Source organism: Lepisma saccharinum, chromosome 3 (assembly GCF_977018435.1).
Source record: "Lepisma saccharinum chromosome 3, izLepSacc3.1, whole genome shotgun sequence".
Lineage (NCBI taxonomy): Eukaryota > Metazoa > Arthropoda > Insecta > Zygentoma > Lepismatidae > Lepisma > Lepisma saccharinum.
In genome coordinates, this window is record NC_139231.1 from 85,698,852 (window position 1) to 85,715,105 (window position 16,254).

Sequence of the window (16,254 nt, forward strand, 5' to 3'; positions counted from 1 at the left end):
AAAGTGAAAAAACTCATTGGCCTAATTTTTTAGGGTGTCCTCATTTTTTGAGTTATAAAAGAGAGAAAGAAAGTAAAACAGATAATGATAGGAAGGAGTGAGGAAAATAAATAAAAAAGACACCCATTTGTAACACACACGTACACGCAAGCACAAAGTCACATAGACAAAGAGAGAGGGGGGAGATAAATAATGAATAATAAATAAAAAAAATAGTAAAGAAACAAGACAGAGCGAGAAAGAAACGAAGCGAAATAAAAGAGGCACAATAGAAATTGGAGGGAAAGAAGGGCATTAGTCACTGGTTCAGATTTTGCTTTAAACAGCAAGTCTGTTCTCGAATTCATATCCGTACATATAGTGCACTTAAATTGAACTTTGTCATGGGAAAATAAGACGAAACAAATAAATCTAACCTAGAAAAAAGCGACTAATATTAGCCGACAATCCTAGTTCCATTGTCAGCGTAAAAACGCTTCGGCAATATCTTTAACACACGCAACACACAAAAAAGGAGGTAGAAGTTACTGTTCCGTGAAACTCACGAGCGACAAAACGTTTCCTTGTTTTCGTATAAGTACAAGGAGGTTTAGATTGGAGTGAAAGGGATTTGTTATTTCACCAAGTATGCTCCGCTTCACCACTCTACTGTGACAATATTGTAGCTTCCTTCCTATCAGATATTTGTAATTCTTAGCTACACATTCCATGCAAGTGAGGGAATCTTGCTGCTTGTTGTAGTACGTACATGTGCGTGTTACGAGCTTTAAAAAATGCATGGCCTTTAAATGTGTAGGTTAGATTTCTATTCGTCTCTTAGTGAAGACAAGGTGTTTCGCTGTCACAACCAGGATTGCAATAGTGTGGTAATTGCAGAATGCCATTTATCTTACCTTAATAATTCTGTCATTGGCATATTTCTGAAAGCGGAACAATCATAATCTTATTGAAGACGTAGAAGGCCCCATGGAAGTAGGGTGACCAGACACATACATTTAAAAAAGAGGACATCGCAAAAAATGGCTATACACTTGCCAATACTCATAATTTAATCAATATACAAAAAATCTTACCAACATTTTGCTCACAGATACTTTTCATAAGATTTCTTTCAATAACTTCTTCTTACCTTTAAGCAAAGAAAGCCTAATCTGTTATTTCACAAATGACAAAGACTATCTATAATTTGAAGCACAGAATTTTACTCCTTTTCTAATTCTTGGATATTAGACTGAAATATTCCCACAAGTGAATGCAAATATAACAAGTAAGATTCGCTTAACTTATTTCGAAAATCCAAATTAAAATTTCAGGTAGTTTAGATTGGGTAGAGAAGTATGATTTTAATGCCACGAACATTTCTAGCACTCTTTCAACAGCAGGGGAAAGTGGCAGCCACCTTACACTTTAGCCCATATTCGTTTCTTTCATCCTATAAAGCTGGATATTTTCTTGCAAGATCATTGTTGAATTTACACTTTCGCTTCGTTATTTCATGAAAGTAAATATTACTTAATAATCATAATTCTCACTACGCATTTCTGTATCGCGTATGTATAACTCGAAAAGGAACTGGTCGACCTCCGTTGTGGAGTAGTTAGCAAACCAGAGGCCTCAGTTTCGAATCCCGGCCTGGGCATGGGTGTTATTTGTGAGTGTCCTTCATCAAAATCTCATATCATCGCTCATACCTATCTTCGCGATTAGCCAAAAGTGGCAGAAAAGCGAAGTAAAATAAACCAAATCAATCAATCGAAAAGGAATTTCACAGACTACGTGCGTTCCAGCAGTCTCAGCGCTTAATGCTAATGACTGGGGTGCGGAAATTTGCCTATGTGCCTTTCTTATTCATTTGTAGTAAAACATAGGCTTTCATGTTTAAACTTTAAAGTTCGTTTCATGAAGTTTCTATTCTGAAAACACGTTTTTATAGTGCCTATAAATTCCTATTTTGATGGTTAGTGCCTATTTTGCTTAATCGTGGCAAAAAAAAAATGGATATTTGCAATTGTTGCATACTTCAGCTTTTTACGTGCCTTTGACTTTCCCTATATTGAAAGATGTAGGGCTTTGTTGATGTTGTACTGACTGAAATCTCGAATTCGCCAGATTTGATGGACTGAATTGGAACATTGTTTTAAATATTTTCTTTGTTACAATGGTGCAATTGTTTTAAATATATTTTTTTGTTACAATGGTACAAATTCTTTTTTTTTTCATAATTTGTTCAAATTCGCACAGTCGTTAGCTGCACAAGCTCTTTTTGTGAAAATCACTTTAACTGATGATTCACCGCAAATGTGGATTTCAATCAAAAGGGTACTATAGTATGTTAATCGTTAGCGCACTTTTATATATAAACTGAAGTGTTAATACAGTTTAACTGTGCATTCTGTCTCCTCTTTCTCACTCTCCGACTCACTTCTTGATTTCTCTTCCCTTCGTTTTTCTTTATCGCATCTTTTCTTTCACTTCCTTCCTCTTCTCTCTCGTTCTTTATCTTCTTTTTCTCACAATTTGAAACATTTATTTTTTCTGATGACAACGTTAACATAACGTCGCCCATGCATGGTAAAAAGAAATGTGGTAGATTTTGACAGTACAACTTACTTGTACCTTTCCTTGAGTCGGAAATCCTACAGTTTATTTTTTTGCCGTATCAGGAATCATAGCAGCTCTGTTTTTCTATTGTAGTCAATTCCCTCCTCTTTTCCACCTCTCTAGGTTAATCGCTGCGATGAGGATGAATGCTGAATTAATTAAATAGAAGATGTGACGAACTCAGTGGCTCGTCCATGTCTTTCTCAGGATTAGAATTTAGAACTCATCCTCTGAAATCCGCTGAAAAAAGCAGCGACTTAAGTATCTGTGTGAAGGTGCTAAGTCACTGTCGGATTTACGATCTTTTCTCATGGGGGGGGGGGCGAATGAGGTTTTTTATATAGCTGTCAAACGCTGACAGATACTTTTACTGAAGATACATAGTTATCTCCATGGGGACCTCCAAGTGGTGCAAAGCGTAAACAATAATTTACAGTTTTAATTTGGAACAATTTGCATAAAATTTTATTCACGCTAGAATTTAAAACACATCACAAAAAATCCGGGGTAGGGGAGGGGCTGCAGAAAAAAAAATATAAGAAGTTCGAAATTTAATAAAGAATATTTTGCATGGTAATAATGATGCCATTATATGTTGGCTGTCGAAATATTTTTCTCAAAACTAGGGAGTAGGGAGGACAATTACTTTTCTGAAAGGAGGCCTAGCCCAACTTGGACCCTCTTTAGCGTCGGCATTTGCAATTCGAGACTAAACGGAGAACGAGAGAAAGAGAGGCGTCCTTATTCTTATCTTATCTCTCCCAAAGTAGACGAGAACCCATTCAAGACGTGACCACGTCCAGATAACCTACGTGTCTGTAGCTCCAGAATGAAATAGATCGGCGCTTCATAACCTGTGGTCAACGGACTTCAATGGGGTGGAACGCCATGCACTCTCCGGGAGGTTCCCTTGCAGAATTCTTATGAGCTTTTATGTTTATTGCGAAGATTCGAGGCTCGTATGTTCCACGGCTTGCTAGAGAAGAACTCACGATCAGGGCCGGATTAAGGTGGGTGCTATTGATGCTGCAGCATTAGGCCCATTCCTGGAATAGGCCCAGACGAAAACAGACGAGAATTTTCCGAAAGCTGAACAGTTTTCTTTTGCTATATTAACCTGAAAATAAATCTTAGAATGAAATTTGGAGCCCCGATTTCGGACGCCTAGACACAGGTAGTAAATTTTTCACCTTGAAAGTTAGTTGTACAGAAAAAAAATCGACGGTATGCAGCATCAGGCCCAATTTCGTCTTAATCAGGCCCTGCTCACAATTACAACATTCAGTTATTTACCCCCTCCCCCCGTGCAATGAGTGTAGTTATAAATTGAAGGACTCGGGTGTAAAACATGACATTTTGGTCATTTATGAGTTTATTAAGAAAAAGTTTATTAGAAGCTATACTATAGATAACTTGTTTTCGTATTGTGTTTACCAATTTCAGAAGGCTTCACTGAGTCCAATGCAAATTGCATGACATGGCAATTTCACTCGAACATTGAAGGATGGCACGTTTTACTTTGTAACTCAAAAATAACCAAAATGTCACTTACCAGGTTTTACACCCGACCCCTTCGATTGTATTGTATAACTGATAATATACCCTTGAGGAGGACCTGGATGGCGTAGTGGTAACGCTGTCGGGGGTTCCCGATTCGATCCCTATTGCAGGCACATTGCATAATGATTTAGATCCCATTTTAAACTGTAGGTTCAGTCTCCTGATGAGTGGCCTATCTCTGAATAAAACGGACTAAAACGAACTTTGATTTTGTCTTCGAAATCAATGTTTGATGTACTTTGGAATTTAAATATTGAGTTACGATCTGCGGGCCCGCGACAACAAGATGCATTTAAGGAGTGTCAAATGCAAACGAAATAAAAATTTAAACACATCCTAGGTCACAGCACCAAGAAGAGAACCATAGCCGTAGGTCAGTGGTTAAAAAACAAGCATGTGATGTCCAAGAAGAAAATTTGGTATACAAGCTCGGAAAGAAGTACACAGATTTCTCGGCAATTAACTTTGACACCAAAAAAATTGGCAAAGACTATTTGGCATTGGAACTTGTACAGGAAGACTGAGCGGGGGGGATTTTGGCACTTGAACATTGGCTCTCTATCACACCACAATCAATTCCTTCCATTTTTTTTATGCGGAAACCTGCGTGAACCACATCAAAAGGACAGTGCAAGGCCAGTTTTGAGCTATTTTGATCCCGTTGTGGGTTTACAGTGTGCGTATGTTTTTATCCTTTGCCAATGCCAATAACATGACGTCATCCTTCTTCCCCTGCGTCGAATTTGGAAACTTATTTCGGGTGGTTCAATTCTCTTGAAATAAATGTTTGCAATAACCAAAGAATAGCTGCTGGTGACCGAAAAATTATTTACTTAGGCGACAAATTATTGTTCACCATAATAATTTTTTTTAATTAAACGGCAAATGTATTTAAATTACTAGATAATTTAGTCAAAATTACCAGGTTTACAAAAGGCCAGCATGCATTTTTGCTTATGTTTACGAAATAGCCAAATTAGCGTATTTAGTAAAGGCTAACATGTTTTTTTGCTTATGGTTACCAAATAATTAGTTATATTTAGTGAAGGCTTCCATGCATTTTTGTTCATGGTTACCAAATAATTTAGCGAAAATTTCCAAATTTAGTAAGGGTGACTGCCCCTTTAATTTCATCCAACAACAATTTATAATCATAGTAGGCAGTAGAGTGAAGTCACGTGTCCTGTTACGATATATTCAGTCCTAGTTTATACCTTAGAAGTGCTAAAATATTCAATTTGTGACCGTAATGCATTTCTTGAATGTAAATTACCCTCCTTTGGCACGCAACAGATCTTCCTGAATAATTTTTTGAAGTTCCAACGATATGTAGGTTGCAACCTTGATCTTTCTTTCCCTGCATGCTACGAAGAGAACTATTATTCATTGGAATTTAATGTTGCAAAAACTATATGTACATAACCATCGGTAAAAAAAGAGACGAGAACGAAACAAGATCCTTCGAGTTGTGACAGAGACGTGTCGTCGAACCTCTCGGAGCTGTGTGGTAGCAGCTCACAGATCCCAAAGCATGTCAATTGACACAGATGATGCACTTTTTGGTGTGCCAAAATATCCACAGAAATACATAAAAAGGTACTTTTATCAGCTGGTGCTCCGTGTGATGCACTAAAAATGCATCAATTGGGAAGATCAGACAAGATCATTTCAAAGATCACAAAATTACACATTTAAATATGCCAATCGATGCATTAAAATGCATTAACCTTGATTTGAGGCATTTCGAGATCTGTGTGTGTATATGCAGAATAAAATCCCGTTTTTTCAGGGTTCGTAGCGTTGCAATTTTTTATTTTTCGTTCTTTAGCGTCGATTTTCCTCCACATTTGGATAATCGCGACGATAAGGATGATATTGATGAAGGAACACTCAGAAAGAACGACCATACCCAGACGTAGATTCGAACTCGGGACCCCTGGCATAGTAAAAGGAGGCGTCTACCAGAAAAACATGGTTGACAAAAGTTGTTTTCTTTGCGCGCAACAGCCCTCTGAGGGCCAGGGCCTGGCCTGGGTGTCTCGTGGTCAGCTTATCGAGTCCCATCGCCGCTGTTTTCAGCGTTTTGAGACCGGAGATCGCTACTTCTTTTTCAAGTAGCTCTCCAACTGCTCTCACGATGCTGTGTCAAAGCCGATATTTGGGAGCTCCCACCCAGAATCGAACCCGGGACCTCTCGCACCAAAGGTGAGAGGGATAACCATTTGGCTACGCAAACCCCCCCTTTTTTTTACTTACACGCTATGTAGTGAGCGAGAACAATACAGGCATTTACAACGCAAGACGAGACCGACACTGCCAAGTCTCGTCTCGCCACTGCTTCTATCTAAAAAAGCCAGTAGAAAGCGGTTATGGTAGTTGACGCAACCAGTGAAAGCCACCTGGTTACAGAGATTCCATATCATAAACCATCCAAATGCCAGCGTCGGCCGCATGTTTTGACATCTTTCTTCAATGCCTTCCTTATCTGCCAGAACTCTGGCTCAGTATTAGTTTCAGCATCGCCGGTTCAAAGGTGAAGAATGTGGCGAACGCGAAGGGACAGCAGAGCCTCTGTTTTTCCTTCTTCGAAACGCGGACACCGTTGCGACAGTGGCAGCAAAGATAAGGGAGTGGAGACATTCCTGAAGCATGGGAACGAAGGAAAGACGACGCGAGTGACCTGAAACTGAGAATGGGGAAGACTGAGGCAGAGTTTATCATTTATTGAGCCGTCACTGGTCGTGTTGTTATGAAATTCTCATCCCTTACTTCCTGCCGTAAATATCTGTTTGGTGACTTCATTGTTGACGGTGCTGAAGCAGGAGAAAAAAAAAACATGGCGTGTAGTAGAAATTTTATAATTGTTGTTTTGAGCCCACTTTATGCACGGAGAGGCTAATCGAGACTGGGCCTACAGTTTAAAGTGGGACCCGAACCACTGAGCCATATGCCTCCGCCGAGAATAAAACTCGGGACCCCTTGATTACAACGCCACGACGTTATTGTATAAACTATATTGTTTTACTCGTTGTTACAGAATTATCAGAAAAGCGACATTTTTTAAAAAAGTACTAAAATATAAAAAGAAGCGCATTTTTATACTAAAGTAACAAACCCTTCGATAAAATTTCAATAATAGCTATAAACGTTTATTTCATACAAACCGAGATGGTTCGTTTCTTCTTCTTCTCAAGTTCTCAATCCAAATTTCTCTCAATTATTTTCCTACTCGCTTCATATTTTTGTTCTTTTCTTGTTCCCCCCCACATCCACCTTCCTTTGGGGTGGGAGCGTAAGTGTAAATTTTGAACAAAAAAACCGATAAATTGGGTTTTGTAGCCAATTTAGGGGGTGTTGAGATAATTTGGTAAGTGTTAAAAGGGTGTATGAATCACTGACCGTTTGAACACTGAGGAAACACATTTGCTCGAGTAGACGAATCCAAACACGAAAGGAAAGGGGAAGCAGTATAATAAACATGTGTGTGTGTGTATGTGTTCTGTGAGTTTCAGATGAGTGTCTGTCTGTCATATTTCCTGTCATGATTTTTAAGAACTCATAACAAACACTTTCGAAGTGAAACAAAATTGATTTTCAGTTTTCACCCAACCTGCTTCCGCTTGCAGCGAGGAAAGGCGAGAGAAAGAGGATCGAAGAGGGAAAGAGTTCATGAAACAGGAGGAGAGAGAAAGAGGGGGAGAAGAAAGAAATAAAGAGAATGGAATAATCAGTCAAGGAACAGGGAGAGAGAAAAAGAAGGAAGGAAGATGAAATGGAAGAAAATGAAATGAAAAGGAGCAACAGAGGAAGAGAGAAAAGAAAGAAAGAGAGAAAGCTTAAAGAAATGTTGATAGGAGAAGAGAGAGAACGAGATCATTTCGATCACCGAGGCAGAACCTGCCTGAAAATATTTCATTCACCCTTGAGGCCACCCGTAAAAAAATCTCGTTTGACGCTACCGGGTGGGCAATACAAATTTCAAACCTACAGGATTCAGCAGCACACTGGCGGAACATCCTAAGTATTGAATAGGGTTGCTAGCGAGATGAGACAGAGATCGAGACGATAACGAGACAAGATCCTTCGAGATTTGTCGAGGCGATACAGAGTCAGACAGACCTCTGCAAAATCCATACGAGACTGAGATTTAGTGTCCGAGAGTTTCGTATTCGGGAAACGCTTATGTGAACAAAAAATATTTTGTTTGCGACTTCTTCTGAAATGCCTACCTGACCGTTTATATAGATAAGTCACATATTTTGTTTACAGTAATCACGAAGCCAATCCATTAGTGGCGGAAGGGGCTACAGCCCTCTCCGAAAGTTTGAGAAAATCAACATTTTCAAATGAAAGCGGTGAAGAACTAGAGAAAAACCAGTCATAAGTGCATATTCGGCTTAAAATTACCCTCTTTGCCATTGTTGCAAGTGGAAATCTTATAATATACGAAATATCTTATTGTGTATGCCGCCCACCTAGAAAGCAGCTATGCACTATCCACCTTTACAATTCCAGCCCCTCCAGAAATGAAATCCTGCGTGCGCCAGTGCATACCACTGATTGTTACTGCCCATGCAGGAAAACTCGCTTTAGTAATTGACGGAAGGATAGGATTTATGCGGACGTTTTAGGAAAATTACGACTTACACAACCCACGGTAGGATGGCAGATTTTGAAAACCTACCCCATTAATTTAAATGATCCTACAATATTTACACGATATTCGAAATTATTTATTCAGCACCACGAAGGTGAAGTATTAGTGGCAGTGGGATGCAGAACTTATTGAAAAAGTAATAATCACAATTTTTTAAAAGGTATAACTCTCCCACCTCCCAAAGACGCGGTTCCCCCCCCCCCCGCCTTGTCCCTGCCCGTTACTATGAAGAAATTATTGAAGGATTAAGCCATGCACGTGTTTCAAACAATGTATTATTATGCTCTGCAGGTGTAGGTATGTGTTCTTCTCCCCTTCCCTGTATACTTCCTCTCCACAAAAAAGTTCACACGTGCTTATAGTATCCAAAAAGAATCTCGGCAGTACACCTGGTCCTTTAGGTAGCTGATAATTACATTCCACGCCATGCATGGGACATTTATGTTCATGCACGTTCACACATGTGCTGTACTCTCTTGGTAGCATATTATTTCACACTCACATTACATACTGTGAATAGGAATAAGATATCTTAAGCTCACATTATAACACCTGAAATTCATATTTACGAATGCCGTCCTGTCGAATACAGGCAGAGAGAGGCTATGGATAAGCGAACCAATCTGAATTATTACAATCCTATTGGATTAGAATCATGGATGTAATACACAAATCCCGAGTCTTGGATCTGATATCCGAATCCCGCAGCGGATATCCGAATCTAGATTCCTGGAACCAATATCCAATATCTGAATCGGGAAATCTCAATCCAATACGTATGTGAATCGATATTCAAATCTCGTATCCTGGATACGATGTGCCAATCCCATATACCATATATCTGAATCGCGAAATCTGGATCCTACATATGGATCGTAGATCTGATATCAGAATCGCATATTTTGAATGTTGGATTCATGTCCGATATCCCAACCTCGATTCCTGAAACCAATATCTGAATCCCATATCCTATATCCCGCCTCGCACCGTATCTGTACGGTATGGCGTCAGGCTTTGGACTCGAGCTACGGGAAGCGCGCTGGTTCGAGTCTCCTGGGAGCAGCCTAACAACTTTTCTCCTGAGATTTTGCCGGTGGCCACCCACCATCGTGAGCCGGTCATGGAAAACCTTCAACAATGTCTGAGGGGCCATCGTGTTGACCACACGTCATCCGTAACTGGTTGAATGATCGCCCACCTCTGTTGAGGGACGTGGAAGTGAGGTGGGCGGTCGGTAGGTAAGCCCTGACCTTCAAGGGCTTTTGCAGCACGGGCTATTATATCCGAATCCTAAATGCTGGATCCAACATTCGAAGCCCAAGCCTGGATGCGATATCCGAATCTCAGTTCCTGTATCCGATAACCGAATGTTGAATCCTTAATTAAACGTTTGTGTCTTCATTTTCCGAATCCCCGCCAGTTCTAGTGCAGTGTGGAGTACTTTTTCTTTCTGAGTGCATATTCTCGTCTTCTTTCCTCTTCACGAAGTGCTGATAACTTTCCCTTATGCTGAAGTTCTTTATCATTTCCCTCTTAGAAGAGGGGAAAGTTTTCCTTTCCTCCCCCAAAATATTTTCCCCCTAGTGCCCACCTCAGTGACTCAGAACAAGGGGACCAGTCGGAGGGTGTAGAAGAGCAATCGATCTGCCATGAGGGGTTCTCCACCTTCACTGTTGCCAATTACGATTTTTAAAGCCAAATCTAGTACTTTGGTGCTTCTTGCTTAGCCCCTGCAAACACAATTTTCTAGTTACGCAAGGGAAAAAATCAGCACTTTATTATACTTTGTTGCTTCTCTGAGTGTCGCTTGTTGGAACCAGTAGGTTAATTGCGACGAGAAGGCGAGAGCACCATAGAAGAGAATTGGGAGAACAAATTCCAGGCCTTCATTCAAGGTAACATCCCACTAGCTAGTTCGATAGCTCATTTTGTGTATGACTTTAGGTTTTCTTAGAATGTAAATATAGTAAGTGTTTTTAAAATAACGTGTAAATATTATCATAAGGTTTTATAACCTAGGTTGGAACCAATGTTCTAAGGTACTTAGAACCACAAAGCAATAGTCTAGTTTACTATCGCGCTGCGACGCCAAGGGTCCCGGGTTCGAATCCCGGTCGGGCTTGGTTCTTTGTGAATGTCCATTCATCAATTTCATCATTTCATCATTCATCCCCATCTTCGCAAATTAGCCAAGAGGCACAAAACGCGAAGTAAAATAAACTAAATCAAATCAAAATCAAATCAAAATCTAGTTTACTAACTGGTAACATATACGTGCAAATTTGCATTCCGAAAAAAATCTCCTCTCAAAATAAAATCACAAATACGCCACTGAGTGCACATACCCCCAAAGCTAAAAACGTAATTCGCACAGTGTATCCCAGTAAGAAAGAAAAAAATGGCCAAGCTGGCTGAGATTTGAACCTTTGACCTCCTGAATGAGAGACCCTAATGTATTAAGCAAATCACACAGGAGAACTTTCTCATTGTGCTTCTCCCCAATACGTAACTTTTCATTCAGTACTACTACAGAAAGGCTTGGCAGTGATTGATTTGGTTGGTTGGTTTATTTGGTGCTTTAAGTCCACTTTATGCACGTTAAGGCTAATCGGGTTTGGACTTACAGTTTAAAGTGGGATCCGAACCACTATGTGCCTCGAACCCGAGACCCCATGATTACAAGGCGACGACGCTAATGTGCAAAATAAATTACTATTACTACTTTAGGCAATGAGAGATGATAAATTATGATAAATTCACATTAACGCCGGCTCGATTGCCAGGCGCGTCGAAAGGCCGACTCACGACTTCACCACCGAAGATCCCGTGTTCGAGTCCCAGTCCGGATACGGGTATTCCTTTTGCGAGTGTCCCTTCGTAAGATTCATGTAGTTATTAGTCAACCTCATCATAGAGGTCAGCTAAGAATGGAAGAAAAGCGATCGAAAATTATATAAAATACAAATAGATGAGTTTGGTTTGAGTTGCTGTTTTAAGTCCACTTTATGCACAGTAAGGCTAATCGGGACAAGACCTACAGTTTAAAGTGGGATCAGAACCACTTGTGCCTCCACACAAATAGATGAAATTTATGTAGAGACATTCACAGACCAATGCCCAGGCCGGGACTCGAACTCGGAAACTTCAACCCACTCGGCCACTGACGCGTTATTTCCATAAGAAAGTTAGAAAACACTTTATGTCTTTCCCCCATGCGTATGCACCTTCATGCGGAAATCGAACCGTGGACCTCTAGCCTAGGAACGCGATGTGCCATATTTTGGAGGATAGAAACACTGAACGCTTTAGTAAATATAACTCCTTGATAGTGATTTTCATACCTGATTTAGCTTCTTTTTGCTGTTCCCGTTTGGCAACACTACATACTCTAACGTAAAGGAAGAATCTGTGGTTATTGAAGAGAGAGTCCAGATATCTCCCCCGTGCAGACATTCTATCTGCGTTTAATTCTCACTGGGGTTGGACAAAAAGAATCCCTTTCAAGTTGGCCGCCCTGGGAATTGATTCGAACATGCACTTCACAGAACATGGTCTCGGGAACAAGAGGCTGATGTGTGTACCAAGATTAACACCCACGATCCAATTTTTGATTCAATAATGCGATTCGTTCTCAAATAATAGGCGATCGTTAAAAAACTGTTAGGGAATTGAAGTTCTTTTTGATTGGCTGAAGCAGTGTTGAAGCACACTTTTGATCTTGTTCCTTTCGGCAAAATACTAGGGAGGAGTTAGACATTTAGTTTGTGTAGGAGCAGTATTCGACTTGGCAGTCTCGTCTCGAGGTGCCTGTCTCGAGTCTCGAGATTCATAGCATAATCAACGTATACAGCTCGTTTCGACACTACGAACACTTGATTGATACACTGATTGATTTAGATTATTTTACTTATTTAACCAAGCAGATGAGAGTGAGTGATGATATACTACAATTGATGAAGTGACACTCACCCTTATCTGTGCCCTCACCAATAACAACTATGGCCGAAAAGGGATTCAAACACGAGGATCTCTGGCGTCTTATCACGCTGTGCTAGCAACTCCGCCATGAATGTCGGCACGAACACTAGAAAATCGTAATTTTATCCTGAATGTATGCAACTACGCTTGACAATATCACAGTTACCACTAATAACTTAACTTGGCAATAATTAAGTAGATATCCGCTCGGTGAACAAGTCGCACAGGTAAATAATTTTGACTTTGGTAAAATATTCATTTGATTGATCTATTTGCTTTATTTTACTTCGCTTTTCTGCTACTTTTGCCTAATTGCGATTCAAGCATAATGCATTATGGATTACCGATGTCTCGAACGAGACCGAATATCTCAGACACTGGGTCTAGTCTCGTCTCTATTTTACAGACGTTTCTCTAGTTCTCGGTCTCTTGACAAACCTCGAAAGACATGGACCCGTTCACGTCTCGATTTTAAAAGGTCGTATCTGTCTCGGTACCATCGTAGGTAAACTTCAGAAATTTATTTTTTGCACATCTACTGTAGGCGCTATTACATTAAATAGCAACAAAGTGTATTATTTAAGATATAATCATTAAAAGCCGTAGACGGGTTTTATATTAAAATATAATATCGCATAAGTTTTACGTACAATTCCAAAAAATGACGGTATTTTAACACTTAAGTTCAGTGTGTAGGGGATGGTCTAATGGGCATCTTGGATATTATAATACCTTTGTCACACGATTTCAGTTGCTTTGTCGTTTGGATAAGTTCAAAAATGAAATACATTTTATTTTGTACAAAACGAACCTGATTGCAGTATTGTTAGTGTGCTTGGTATTTTGCAAGTTGACGAAATATTTCAAGCAAAATGTTTGGAATCTTTTGACGTGAAAGCAATAAGATCGAACCTTTCTTAAAGTGGCTTCAAATATTGATTTCCAGTGGGACGATATTTTTAAGCCCACGAGTATTTATTCTATCAACATAACATTTTTAGGCACATTCCATCTGATAGAACTTATTTCCGCCACTTTCCTCTGAACATTTAATCTCCTATCGCTGGATAGAATCACATTCACAATTTCGTCATATTTTACAAACTAATATCAAAGTTGGGTAACTCTAGTACGCGAGATTTTATTTCTGAAGAAAATGAATTTTGGATCTTTACATATGGAATTATACAACAGAAGTTATAGCTATTTTCAGATACGTCTGAAAACGGTAAAATCATCGCATGCGACAAATCAAAAATGGCCGGCAGATCTACACGCATGCCTGAAATGTCGATTATAAACACTTGAAGGATATAGAAATAAGTTATTAAATTATAAATATTTTTAAAAATTATGATGTAACATGGGTTGTTTGAAATGGTGTGAAATGACCCTATTTTAAGTAGTTCCTCACCACTACTACAGCTTGCCTGACAAGCAGCAGTCAGACACGGTGTTGCCAGTGTAATATATTTTACAAAATATTATGGAACATGGAGGGCACTTTTAATAAAAGTCTACCCAGTTACACACAAAGATATTGCAAGGTCTGATTGCACCTGCTGCAAGTACAGTAACCAAAGACTATATTGTACAATTTTCAAGAATATTGAGATGGGTGTGTTGACAAAATTATTTCTGAAAAAAGGTTAAAATGCATTTTCTTCATTTTTACAAAGAATTTTCTACAAACGTTAGAAGTTCGTGCAGAAATGCCATTGCAAATAATTAGTCCGCTTCCAATATTCTATTATCCTAGCAAAACTCATGCCCTGTTGTTCTTCACTTTTTTTTAAAAAAAAAAATAACTGAAATTTTTTACAAATTTTCGTATTTTGATTCTTAATTTTAGAATTGAAGAGAGTTTCATAAATATGTTCCTTAATAAGGTTTTGGAAGACCTTAAGTCTCTACCATTTTTGGTTTTTGATTTATAGTGGTTTGAATATTGTTATATTTTCCTTGCGTATTTTTTTTTTATCAAATAGTGTCTTTCTTCGAGAGCTTGAAACACTGTAACAAATCAACAGAAAAGAAAAATATTTTGTTTTTTGGACATCTATCATGTGGTTCTTTAACATATATTTTTTCAGCAAAATTCGTGATGTTGAGTTGACAGCACCTGTGTGATCTGAAGTGAAATCACCCAACTTTGAAAGTGAATATTTCGATTTTCAATTTTTTGGGGAAGAAAAATTAGTCTTGCGTTTCTCGAAAAAATGTTTTTCGTTTTTCGAAATTTTTTTCTCTTTCGACAAATTTTTCGTTTTTAGAGAAAAAATTAGTACTTCAATTTTTCGTTTTCGAAAAAAACGATTTTTCGATTTTCAATTTTTCGTAAGAAAAAAAAGTGGCCATCCCTACTTTAAACTGTAGGTCCAGTCCCGATTAGCCTTACTGTGCATAAAGTGAACTTAAAACACCAAATCAGTCAATCAATCGATCACCAATGAGATCTACAAAAGTTTCTGTTTTGACGCAACATCGTGAGAAAGAAATGTGAAAAAGAGGTGGTGAGCTCCGGTCTCGAAAGCAGAGATGGCCATTTTACTTCGGCCTCGCGAGGCCCGGCCTCCAAGTTGAAGGTCGGCCTCCGCCCTCACAAGGTCTCAGCCTCCGACCTCCAACTCTGCCTCCGGCCTCAAATGGCCTCAGCCTCCAACCTCAAGGTCGGCCTCCGGCCTCACACGGCCTCAGCCTCCGACCTCCAACACTTCCTCCGGCCTCACAGGGCCTCAGCCTCCGACCTCCAACTCGGCCTCCGGCCTCACTGGGCCTCAGCCTCGCAAGGCTCTGGAGGCCGAGGCTGAGGCTGAGGCCCGGCCTCCGGAGGCTGGACATCTCTGCTCGATAGTCAAGAATCAATGTCGATGGGACTCGATACACTCTCCATGCATCATCCTTGGCCCTCACAAAGCCGTCGAGTCACACACCCTTCAAAAGCCGTTGCTGGAATTTCAGCCCTTCTGGATAGTTTTCGAATGTCACAGTGATTGTTCATACAGTTCATACGAGATTAATTGCTCCGTTGAATTGTTTACAAACTAAATGAACAGTAAATTTTCCTACACATTGTACACCCAACGGCGAAAGAAACAGTATGCAATTGTCCACCACCATTTTCATTCGGTCTGAATTACACAATATGATGACAATGAATTGAAATAATGACTTCAATAAGCAGAGAACAATGCCTGCTTCGAACCAAGATAGTTTCATTCCTTAAATCAACACAGGATGTAGAATAAAAAAGTAATGAAAATAGCTGTGGACATTTTGCCTACCATTATCTTTGCCGTTGACTGTACGAATTGCATACGTCAGAAGCAAAACATTCAACGCAAGAGGAAGAGGAAATTCCAGCTGATGAATGACATGCTATATTTGCAAGGCGTTTACGTAGTCTATATGGCTGACATCCAACTGAGTGATGTGATCCTTGTTGATTGAAAATAACG

The 16,254-nt window shown here is 39.6% G+C and overlaps 1 protein-coding gene across 2 annotated transcripts in view; it reads left to right on the forward strand.

The window, feature by feature from the left end:
• Positions 1 to 16,254, forward strand: part of LOC145985207 (uncharacterized) — a 60,907-nt gene that overhangs the window by 30,227 nt on the left and 14,426 nt on the right. The window lies entirely within an intron of this gene.